At 43.8% G+C, this 12111-nt stretch overlaps 1 pseudogene; it reads right to left on the bottom strand.

The window, feature by feature from the left end:
* The window catches only part of LOC141085008 (piwi-like protein 1 pseudogene), a 40405-nt pseudogene extending 28974 nt beyond the window's left edge, over window positions 1-11431 (bottom strand).
* Window positions 11432-12111: the final 680 nt, after the last annotated feature.

Below are 12111 nucleotides of genomic sequence, written 5' to 3'. Positions count from 1 at the left end.
CCGTCATTATATGTTGGGGGCTGCCTTTTACTTTGGGGTCTGCTCTGGGGCAGTTTAGATTTCCTTTTCTGTCTTTAGGCTATTTAGTTCTCCGGCTGTGATCGAGGGGTCTAGGGCACCGTAGGAACCCCCCACGGCTACTGCTAGTTGTGTTGATAGGTTCAGGGGGTCTGCAATCTGATAGTTGCCAACTTCTCCGGTTTTCTGGACGTAGCTTCTATTTTTGTTTCTGCCTCCTACGGTGACTCGTTCATAACAGAATCACCCGCCATACTGCAGATCCTAGGGTACTCAATAGCAGGAAAGAATTGTAAAAAAAAAAAAAGTGTGTATATTTTTTCCTCTATATCTCTGAGGCCGTTTTTTTCTCTCAATGGAGATAAAGCAATTGTCTGATCGCGTGGAGCAGCTCGCTGCGGAAGTGCGGGGAATTTCCGCCTACCTTGCTCATTCACATGCTGCTGAACCAAAGATTCCCACACCTGATGTATTTTTTGGGGATCGGTCTAAATTTTTGAATTTCAAAAATAATTGTAAATTATTTTTTGCCTTGAAGCCTAACTCGTCAGGGAGCTTCGCGCAGCAGGTTAAAATTGTCATCTCTTTGCTCCGTGGCGATCCCCAGGATTGGGCGTTTTCTTTGAAACCTGATGATCCTATTCTGACTAATGTGAATGCATTTTTTCAAGCCTTGGGGTTGTTGTATGACGAACCTAATGCCATTGATCAGGCTGAAAAGACCCTGCTGGCATTGAACCAGGGTCAAGATTCTGCAGAATCGTACTGTCAAAAATTCCGAAAGTGGGCGGTACTTACTACCTGGAATGATAATGCCCTGGCTGCTCTCTTTCGGAAGGGTTTGTCAGAAGCCGTAAAAGATACTATGGTGGGATTTCCTGTTCCCTCTGGTCTTGACGATTCTATGTCATTAGCCATTCAGATTGATCGGCGTTTGCGCGAACGCAAAACTGCACGAGAAGTGTTGCCACTTGTTGAACAAATATCTGAACCTATGCAATATGATAGAGTTTTGTCCAGAGAGCAGCGTCAGGAGTTCAGAAGGCGTAATAAGTTGTGTTTTTTCTGTGGAGATGCCTCGCATATTATTTCTGTCTGTCCTAAACGAGAGAAACGCTTTGCACACACGTTTTCTGTTGGTGGTGTTCAACCTAAGTTTTTTCTGGCTATTACTCTGATCTGCTCCCTGTCCACATTTTCCGCCATGGCTTTTGTGGATTCGGGAGCAGCTCTAAACCTAATGGACTTGGATTTTGCTAAACGTTGTGGATTTCCGATGACACCTCTGCGGACGCCAATCCCTTTGAGGGGGATTGATGCTACTCCTTTGGCAAAACATAAACCTCAGTTTTGGACCCAGGTGGTAATGCGGGTCGCCCCAGACCATCAAGAAAATTGCAGATTTTTGGTGTTGCATAATCTGCATGATACCATTGTTCTGGGGTTTCCCTGGTTGCAAATTCATAATCCAGTTTTGGATTGGAAATCTGTGTCTGTGGTGAGTTGGGGTTGTCGGTGTGCCTTTAGTGAGGCTCCGGTGTTTTCCACCTCTCCTCAGTCGCATGATGTTCCTGATTATTTGGCGGACTTTTATGATGTATTTATTGAGAATGAGTCTGCGTCTCTGCCTCCTCGTAGGAGTTATGACTGGGCAATTGAACTGAGCCCGGGGTGTAAATTCCCCAAGGGTCGGCTCTTCAATTTATCTGTACCCGAGCACGAGGCTATGCGATCCTATATTAAGGAGGCGTTTGAGAAGGGTCATATTAGACCATCCTCGTCACCCTTAGGTGCCGGGTTTTTTTTTGCAGCCAAAAAGGATGGATCATTAAGACCTTGTATTGATTATCGTGCCCTCAACAAAATTACTGTTAAATATCAGTATCCGTTACCCCTGATTTCGGATCTATTCTCTAGAGTTAAAGGTGCTTGCTGGTTTACCAAGCTTGACCTCAGGGGGGCGTATAATCTTATTCGCATTAAGCATGGGGATGAATGGAAGACGGCGTTTAATACTCCAGAGGGACATTTTGAGTACCTGGTGATGCCTTTTGGGCTCACTAATGCCCCTTCTGTCTTCCAGTGCTTCATGAACGATATTTTCCGAGATTTTGTCGATAAATTTTTGATTATCTATCTGGATGATATTTTGATCTTCTCCAAGGATTGGGATTCTCATGTGGAACATGTTCGGACTGTGTTCCGGATCTTGAGGGAGAATTCCCTGTATGTCAAAGGATCTAAATGCCTTTTTGGAGTACAGAGGATTTCTTTTTTGGGATTTGTTTTGTCTCCGTCAACTATTGAAATGGACCCGGCCAAGGTACAGGCCATTTACGATTGGGTTCAACCCACTTCTTTGAAGGCCCTTCAGAAGTTTTTGGGTTTTGCTAATTTTTATCGGAAATTTATAGCAAAATTTTCTAGTATTGCCAAGCCATTGACTGATTTGACTAAGAAGGGTGCTGATGTGTTAAATTGGTCTCCAGAGGCTGTTTCTTCCTTTCAGGAGCTGAAGCGAAGATTCACCTCCGCCCCGGTTTTGCGGCAACCTGATGTCTCACTTCTGTTCCAGGTAGAGGTGGATGCTTCTGAGATTGGTGCAGGAGCTGTTTTGTCCCAAAAGGATCCTGTAACATCTAAAATGAATCCCTGTGCTTTCTTTTCCCGAAAGTTCTCTCCATCTGAACGTAACTATGATGTGGGGAATCGGGAATTGTTGGCCATGAAATGGGCATTTGAGGAGTGGAGACATTGGTTGGAGGGAGCTAAGCATCAAGTCGTGGTCCTCACTGACCACAAGAATTTGATTTACCTAGAGTCGGCTAAGCGCTTGAACCCTAGACAGGCTAGGTGAGCCTTGTTTTTTATACGTTTTGATTTTGTGGTTTCTTTTCTTCCTGGAACTAAGAATGTCAAGGCAGACGCCCTCTCTAGGAGCTTCTTTGCTGATTCTCCTGTGGTGACCAAACCTGCTACCATTTAAGGCGAAGGGGTAGTTCTTTCTGCCATCTCGCCCGATTTGAGACGTGCTCTAGAAGAGTTCCAGGAGGACAAACCTGAGCGTTGTCCCAGTGAAAAGTTGTATGTTCCTGACCAGTGGAAGAAGAGAGTGATGTCTGAAGTTCATTGCTCTGCTTTGGCTGGTCATCCAGGTATTTTTGGTACTAGAGATCTGGTGAGTCGGTCTTTTTGGTGGCCCTCCTTGTCTCGTGATGTCAGGAATTTTGTGCAGTCCTGTGGGACTTGCTCCCGGTCTAAATCGTGTTCTCGCTCCAGTGGATTGTTGATGCCTTTGCCTGTCCCCAAGAGGCCATGGACCCATATTTCAATGGATTTCATCTCTGATATGCCTGTCTCTCAAAGGATGACTGTTATTTGGGTGATTTGTGATAGGTTCTCTAAGATGGTTCATCTTGTACCACTCCCTAAGTTGCCGTCTTCCTCTGAGTTGGTGCCCCTGTTTTTGCAACAGGTGGTTCGCTTGCACGGGATTCCTGAGAACATTGTATCTGACAGAGGAGTTCAGTTTGTGTCTAGATTTTGGAGAACTTTCTGTTCCAAGCTGGGAATTCAGTTGTCCTCCTCTGCTTTTCACCCTCAGACCAATGGGCAGACAGAGAGAACAAACCAGACCTTGGAGTCGTATTTGAGTTGCATCCAAAGAACACCATACCTACTGTGAAGCATAGCGGTGGCAACCTCATGGTTTGGGACGGTTTCTCTAAAAAGGGACCAGGACAACTGATCCATGTACATGAAAGAATGAATGCTGCCATGTATCGTGAGATTTGAGTGTAAACCTCCTTCCATCAGCAATGGTATTGAAGAAGAAACGTGGTCTTTCAGCATGATAATGATCTCAAGCACACTGCCAGGGCAACGAAGAGTGGCTTCATAAGAAGCATATGAAGGTCCTGAAGTGGCCTAGCCAGTCTCCAGATCTCAACCCCATAGAAAACCTTTGGAGGGATTTAAAAATCCGTGTTGCCAGCAACAGGCCCGAAACATCACTGCTCTAGAGGAGATCTGCATGAAGGAATGGGCCAACATACCACCAACAGTATGTGCCTACCTTGTGAAAACTTACAGAAAATGTTTATAATATAGCGTGGCACTACTACAGTAGGTTACCTAAACCAAAGTAAATAGTGAAAATAACTTGGCACTCAACTTAAGATGTCCTTAATCAGAAGACAAATTTTTATTAATGCAGTCTGTACAACGTTTCAGCCTATATGGCCTTCCTCAATCCGACTGCTTAAAAATTGGTGGATAAGCAATGAAGCTTTGTATCGGCTCTTAATATAAATTCTGTAGTATGGAGTATAAAAAGTGTGTCGGCTCTCTGTATTAAGATGGTTTCTGTGAATAGGCTTTGTTGCTATATATCAGGTCCCTGCCAATGTTAGGTTGTTATGCTAATATATATAAGGCCCCTGTAATACATTGGTAATTCGTGGGTATGGGCATGCAGGACGCGGCTTCCACCGCCTGTCATGTCGACAGGTGTGCCCATACGTTGTACAGACTGCGTTAATAAAAATTCTGATTAAGGACATCTTAAGTTGAGTGCCAAGTTATTTTCACCATTTACAGAAAACGTTTGACCTCTGTCATTACCAACAAAGGATATATAACAAAATATTGAGATGAACTTTAGATAATGACCAAATACTTATTTTCTGCCATAATTTGAAAAATAAATCTTGCCAAATCAGACAAGTTGATTTTCTGGATTTGTTTTCTCATTTTGACTCTCATAGTTGTGGTCTACCTATGCTGTCAATTACAGGCCTCTCTCATCTTTTTAAGTGGGAGAACTTTCACAATTGGTGACTGACTAAATACTTTTTTTCGCCACTGTATTACCACATAGTGACCGAATACTACAATACTGATCATTAATAAAAAAAAAAACACACACTACTACGTGCCATAATACACAGTAGCTATGTATATACTGTCAGTGTACAGGTAATACAGTTATCACCAGTGACATTATACACAGGAGCTCTGTATATAGTGGCAGTGTACAGATAATACAGTGATCACCGGTGATATTATACATAGGAGCTCTGTAAATAGTGTCAGTGTACAGATAATTCAGTGATCACTAGTGACATTATACACAAGAACTTTGTACCGTATTTTTTGGACTATAAGATTTTTGGGGAAAATGGGGGTGCATCTTATAGTATATACTTTCAAGTAGTGTAGCGGCATTAGGAGTTGAGCGATTCTGTGGTGGTCCGACGCTGCAGGGCATTGATTACACTCCCTTCCCAGGCTGGTGCCTCAGTATTCAGAGGTGTGCAGTGGTGCGGGTGCTCCGGCGACATTTTGTGAAATCACGGAGCCCCCGCACTTCCGTTGCTGTGATGGGTGGCCTCTGGGAAATGGTTGCCTGAAGCGGAGCATGCGCAGATTGAGATCTCAGCAACAAGATCTCAGAATGAGATCTCAGGAGATGAGATCTCGGTGCCGAGATCGCAATCTGCGCATGCGCCGCCCCGGTGGCCATTTTCTCAGAGGCCACCACATCACAGCAGTGGATGTGTGGAGGCTCAAGGCTTTCACAAAATCTGGGTGGAGCCCCCACATCACTGAGCACCGACAATCCTGTCGCACCAGCCTGGGATGGGATTTCCCGGAGGCCAACCGATTCACAGCAATGGATGTGTGGGGGGTCCGAATGTGCCGTGCCAGTCTGGGATGGGAGTCATATCATCGCCAGACCATCAAACTCCCTCTGTGACCATGCTCCACCAAAGCTGAATTCAGACTGTAAGACGGACCTCCATTTGACGCATTAATTTTTTTCTCTATTTTCCTTCTGAAAATTTGGAGTGCATCATATTATCTGATGCATCTTATAGTCTGAAAAATACGGTATATAATGTCAGTTATGAGGTAGCGCTGTCATTCAGTTAGGGGATCCTCGCTAGGCAGCGAACAAAACACATCCGGCACAGATTTTCCACCAAATCATAACTCCATGCGGTTTATTGAGCAGCATAAACCCATAGAAGCAACATAAAGTTCATATAACAGCATAGCGTCCATGACAGAGCTTCACTCTGTCAGCAATGTCCAATACGCAGGCTTTTCAGCCTCACAGCTATATCTCACCCCGTCAGGGTTCTCTCATGGCTGCTTCTCCATACTGCAGACAATCCTTCCCTCCAGGGAACTCTCAGGCACTTGCAGCCATTAAACACAGTGTCCACACGTGCTGTCAGGCAGGAAGCCCCATCTCAGCGGGACCTTCCACACTGGACCAACCAGGTCCCAGCATTCACCCCCCATGTGACCTACCCTGGCCACATTATATGGTCCATAGCCACGCCCACCGGGTCACATGACTATGACCTCATCACAGGTCCTTCTCACACACATATACACTTTACAATAGCGTTATTAAACACACCCCATGGGTGGGTTTGTAGGTAACTAGTCCCTGAGACATTGAACCAGCACCTCAGCAGTGTCACTGCTGATTAACACACACATAAATCTCCATCTCAAGGCCACCCACCTTGAGATACATAACGGTCATTCAGTATCTTGCCATTCATCCACTCTCCTGGGACATCCATACAGTGCCCCCTAGTGGACACAGTGGTCACTACACCACACAGTGTACACGTAATAGTGATCATCAGTGACATTATACACAAGAGCTCTGTATAAAAGGTCAGTGTACAGGTAATACAATGATCACCAGTGACATTATACACAGGATCTCTGTATATAGTGTATAGCGTACAGGTAATACAGTGATCACCAGTGACATTATACCCATGATCTCTATATATAGTGTCAGTGTAATGACCGGCAGTCCGAATAAGATCCAGTGGGTCACAAACCGAGACTGAGGCAGAAATCCCAAAAGAGTGTTTACTCAAACAGCAGATAAAGTAGAACTTAGTATATGGAAGAAAGAGATTGGATACCCTTATACAGTACACTCAGCCAGAGCTGAAATCACTATGCCAATCCAAGGTTCCATGAAGAGTGTATTAAGGTACTGTCACACTTAGCGATGTACCAGCGATCCCGACCAGCGATATGATGCGGTCAGGATCGCTGGTACATCGCTAAGTGGTCGCTAGTGAGCTGCCACACAGGCAGATCTCACCAGCGACATCGCTGGGGACGGGGGTCGCTACTTACCTGTCACACCAGGCGATCCTGACGTCCTCCCGCCCGCCTCCACGCGTCGCTCGTCGTCACAGCAGGAAGCTGTCCAGGACAGTCCAGGACATTCTCACGCGATCAGCGATAACCAGCGGGGGAGCGGGTCGTTGGTAAGTATCAGACACAGCGATATCGCTAGCAATATCGCTATAACGTCACAAGCTGACACCCGGAACTATGTGCCAGAGGCAGTCACGGACCGTCCCTGGCACTTTAACCCCTGGCACACTGCGATCAAACATGGTTGTAAAAATAATTTTTTAAAAATTCATCAATAAATAAAAAAAAATATTCCCTAATAAATTATTTTATTTGTAAGTAAAAGAATAAAATAAATAAAAGTATACATATTTAGTAACGCCGTGTCCGTAACGACCCATCCTATAAAACTGTCCCACTAGTTAACCCTTCAGTGAACCCCTTAAAAAAAAAACCAAGGCAAAAAACAATGCTTTATCATCATACCGCCGAACAAAAAAGTGCAATAACACGTGATCAAAAAGACGAATATAAATAAGCATGGTACTGCTGAAAACATCATCTTATCCCGCAAAAAACGAGCTGCTATACAGCATCATCAGCGAAAAATAAAAAAGTTATAGCTTGTAGAATAAAGCAATGCAAAAATAATTATTTTTTATATAAAATTGTTTCTATGGTATAAAAGCGCCAAAACATAAAAAAGTATACATGAGGTATCGCTGTATTCGTACTGGCCCGAAGAATAAAACTGCTTTATCGATTTTACCACATTCAGAATGGTGTAAATGCCCACCCCAAAAGAAATTCATTTTATGAGGGTTTTCGTTCATTCTGCATCCCAAAAATCAGAATAAAAAGCTATTTAATAATGTCACATGCCCGAAAATGGTACCAATAAAAACGTCAACTCGTCCCGCAAAAAATAAGTGGTGATGCAAAAACTATTTTTACAATAAAAAGCGTCTTTTAGCGTGAGACAGCTGCCAAACATAAAAACCTGATATAAATAGTAAATTAAACCTCCCTTTATCACCCCCTTAGTTAGGGAAAAATAATAAAATTTAAAAAAAATATTTATTTCCATTTTCCTGTTACGGCTAGTGTTAGGGTTAGGGCTGAGATTAGCATTAGACGTGTGTTGGGGTTAGGGTTGGAGTTAGAATTGGGAGGTTTCCACTGTTTAGGCACATCAGGGGCTTTCCAAATGCAACATGGCGTCTGATCTCAATTCCAGCCAATTCTGCGTAGAAAAAGTCAAATGGTGCTACTTCCTGTCCAAGCTCTGCCATGCGCCCAAACAGTGGTTTACCCCCACATATGGGGTATCAGCCTACTCAGGACAAATTGCACAAGAAATTTTTTTATCTAATTTCTCCTGTTACCCTTGGGAAAATAAAAAATTGGGGGCAAAACTATCATTTTTGTGGAAAAAAATGATTTTTTTATTTTTATGGCTCTACGTTATAAACTTCTGTGAAGCACTTGGGGGTTCAAAGTGTTCAAATATCTATATAAGTTCCTTGGGGGGTCTGGTTTCCAAAATGGGGTCACTTAAGGGGGGTTTCTACAGTTTAGGCACATCAGGGGCTCCTCAAACACGACATGACACCCGCAGAAAAACCACAGAAAGAGGAAAAAAATCCTCCAATATTCAGGAAAAAAACAGAAACAGGCCTCAATACAACTGCACTAACAGGGTGCAGCAGACCCAAGTAAAATGGCAAATGCACAGGTGCAATAATACCAAATGAGACAGCCAGCCTACAATCAGGGATTGGCCGTGTGGCACACCAGTGCAAAAAAATAATCTGTATGTGGCAGTGTTCACACAGGGAATGCAGAGCATCTGGTTCACAGCCTCTTAGTAACACCATACAGGGGGGCTGCCCAGTGCTAACTATAATGCATCCCGTGTGAACAGAGGCCACAGTAAGCAGAACCATTGGGGCCCAACTGCACCCTGAAGAAAATATAAAGTGCACAAAAACATATCAATATATGTAAGGTATTGGTTGATATTCTGGCCATAATACGTAAGCTGGCAAACCGCGTCAAGGTTCCTTACACTACTCTAACATAAAAATCAGAAAAAGAGGAAAAAAAATCCTCCACTATTCAGAAAAAACACAAACAGGCAGAGATGCTTACCTGTCTAAACAGGCCTCAATACAACTGCACTAACATACGGGACATTGCCACAAACGGATTTTTTTTGCACTGGTGTGCCACACGGCCAATACCTGATTGTAGGCTGGCTGTCTCATTTGGTATTATTGCACCTGTACATTTGCCATTTTACTTGGGTCCACTGCACACTGTTAGTGCAGTTGTATTGAGGCCTGTTTAGACAGGTAAGCATCTCTGCCTGTTTCTGCTTTTTCATGACACCCGCAGACCATTCCATCAAAGTCTGCATTCCAAAACGTCACTACTTCCCTTCCGAGCCCCGACGTGTGCCCATACAGTAGTTTTCTCGCACATATGGGGTATCAGCATACTCAGGACAAATTGGACAACAAGGTTTGTGGTCCAATTTCTCCTGTTACCCTTGGGAAAAAAATTGGGGACTAAAAGATCATGTTTGTGGAAAAAATATGATTTTTTTATTTTCACGCCTGGGCATTATAAACTTCTGTGAGGCACTTGGGGGTTCAAAGTGCTCCCCACACATCTAGACAAGTTCCTTGGGAGGTCTAGTTTCCAAAATGGGGTCACTTGTGGGGGGTTTCCACTGTTTAGGCACATCAGGAACTCTCCAGACGCGACATGGCGCCCAATCTCAATTCCAACCAATTTTGCGTCAAACGGCGCTCCTTTCCTTCTGAGCCCTGCCATGTGCCCAAATAGTGGTTTACCCCCACATGTGGAGTATTAGCATACTCAGGACAAATTGCACAATAACTTTTGGGGTCCTGTTTCCCTTGGGAAAATAAAAATTGGTGGTGAAAAGATCATTTTTGGGGAAAAAATATGATTTTTTTAATTGTACAGCGGTACGTTATAAACTTCTGTAAAGCCCTTAGGGGTTCAAAGTTCTCACCACATATCTAGATAAGTTCCTTGGGGGGTCTAGTTTCCAAAATGGGATCACTTGTGGGGGGTTTCCACTGTTTAGGCACATCAGGGGCTCTCCAAACGTGACATGGCGTCCGATCTCAATTCCAGCCAATTTTGCGTTGCAAAAAATCAAACGGCGCTCCTTTCCTTTCAAGCTCTGCCATGCATGCTGAAACAGTGGTTCCCTCCCACATATCAGGTATCAGCGTACTCAGGACAAATTGTACAACAACTTTTGCAGTCCAATTTCTCCTGTTAACCTTGGTAAAATAAAAAAAAATTGGACCTGAAGTAATTTTTTTGTGAAAAAAAGTTAAATGTTCATTTTTTTTAAACATTCAAAAAATTCCTGTGAAGCACCTGAAGGGTTAATAAACTTCTTGAAGGTGGTGTTGAGCACCGTCAGGGGTGCAGTTTTTAGAATGGTGTCACTTTTGGGTATTTTCTATCATATAGACCCCTCAAAGTGACTTCAAATGTGATGTGGTCCCTAAAAAAATGGTGTTGTAAAAATGAGAAATCGCTGGTCAAATTTTAACCCTTATAACTTCCCAACACAAAAAGATTTTGGTTCCAAAATTGTGCTGATGTAAAGTAAACATGTGGGAAATGTTACTTATTAAGTTTTTTGTGTGCCGTATCTCTGTGATTTAAGGGCATAAAAATTCAAAGTTGGAAAATTGTGAAATTTTCAAAATTTTTGCCAAATTTCCATTTTTTTCACAAATAAACGCAAGTTATACGAATGAAATTTTACCACTATCATGAAGTACAATATGTCACGAGAAAACAATGTCAGAATCTCCGGGATCCATGGAAGCGTTCCAGAGTTATTACCTCATAAAGGGACAGTTGTCAGAATTGTAAAAATTGGCCCGGTCATGAACGTGCAAACCACCCTTGGGGGTAAAGGGGTTAAGCTGACTCTTCTACTATTGCAGAGTGCTGCTTCTTCTAAAGCCTGTGCATCGGCTTCTGATGCTTCTGTGTCCACTGTGAGTTTTGCAAGGTCTGCTTTTTCTTTCTTTAGTTTCAGCTCCTACTCAGCAAGTGCAGCTCTAACTTTCAACTCCTGCTCAGCAAAGGCAGCTCTAGCTTTGGCAGCTTCTGCCTTCGCCATGGCGGTGGCAACTGTGGTGCTGCTCAGACTTCCTTGAAGCTGATGAGCTGACATGTGAGCGTGTTGCATAATCTTCAGATCCTCTATCTGACATAGTGTCTGTATGCTGCTTGACTGCTCTCTGTCTGTGCTTCAACCCCGTTTATAGCAGTCGTTTTACTGTTCTGGCACCCTCAACTTTGTGCTTAAGAAAAGCGAGTTGACAGACAGCTAAACTCTTTCCTATTGATGCATTGAGGTAGAGGCAGGGGGTCCTTTACAACTTTAATTGATAGGATCAGTGTAAAACTATAAGAAAAATGAAAGTACTCAGTACAAGGCATACAACATATCTAAATACATAGCATTATGTATGCATAGCTCCCAACCGTCCCGATTCTCGCGGGACAGTCCCGTTTTTTACACCCACCCACCCGCGTGACGCCCGGGATGCTATTTTTCCCGCATTGCACTGAGCCGCCACGCCCCCCCATGCACCATCGCCATCCTCGCCCTCCCAGATAGACCCACCACAGCCTGCAATGATGTGGCTGGGCTGTGTATTCTGTGCGCACAGGACCTGTGAGAGGGGAGGAGTCAGGGGTCACATGATCAGGGGCCTCCATGTCTGTCTGCATTCTGCATGACTCTGCTGTGCTGGTTGTCATGGTGCTAGATGAGGTAAAGCTTCTGTGTGGGGTCAAGAGGGGTTTACAGTGTGGATGTAACAGAGCTGTGTGTGTACAATGTGTGTG

The sequence above is a fragment of the Dendrobates tinctorius genome, unplaced genomic scaffold (assembly GCF_039654945.1).
Source record: "Dendrobates tinctorius isolate UK_male_01 unplaced genomic scaffold, ASM3965494v1 ptg000028l, whole genome shotgun sequence".
Lineage (NCBI taxonomy): Eukaryota > Metazoa > Chordata > Amphibia > Anura > Dendrobatidae > Dendrobates > Dendrobates tinctorius.
Note: the sequence above shows the minus strand (reverse complement) of the source record. Positions and strands in the feature narration are given on the sequence as shown.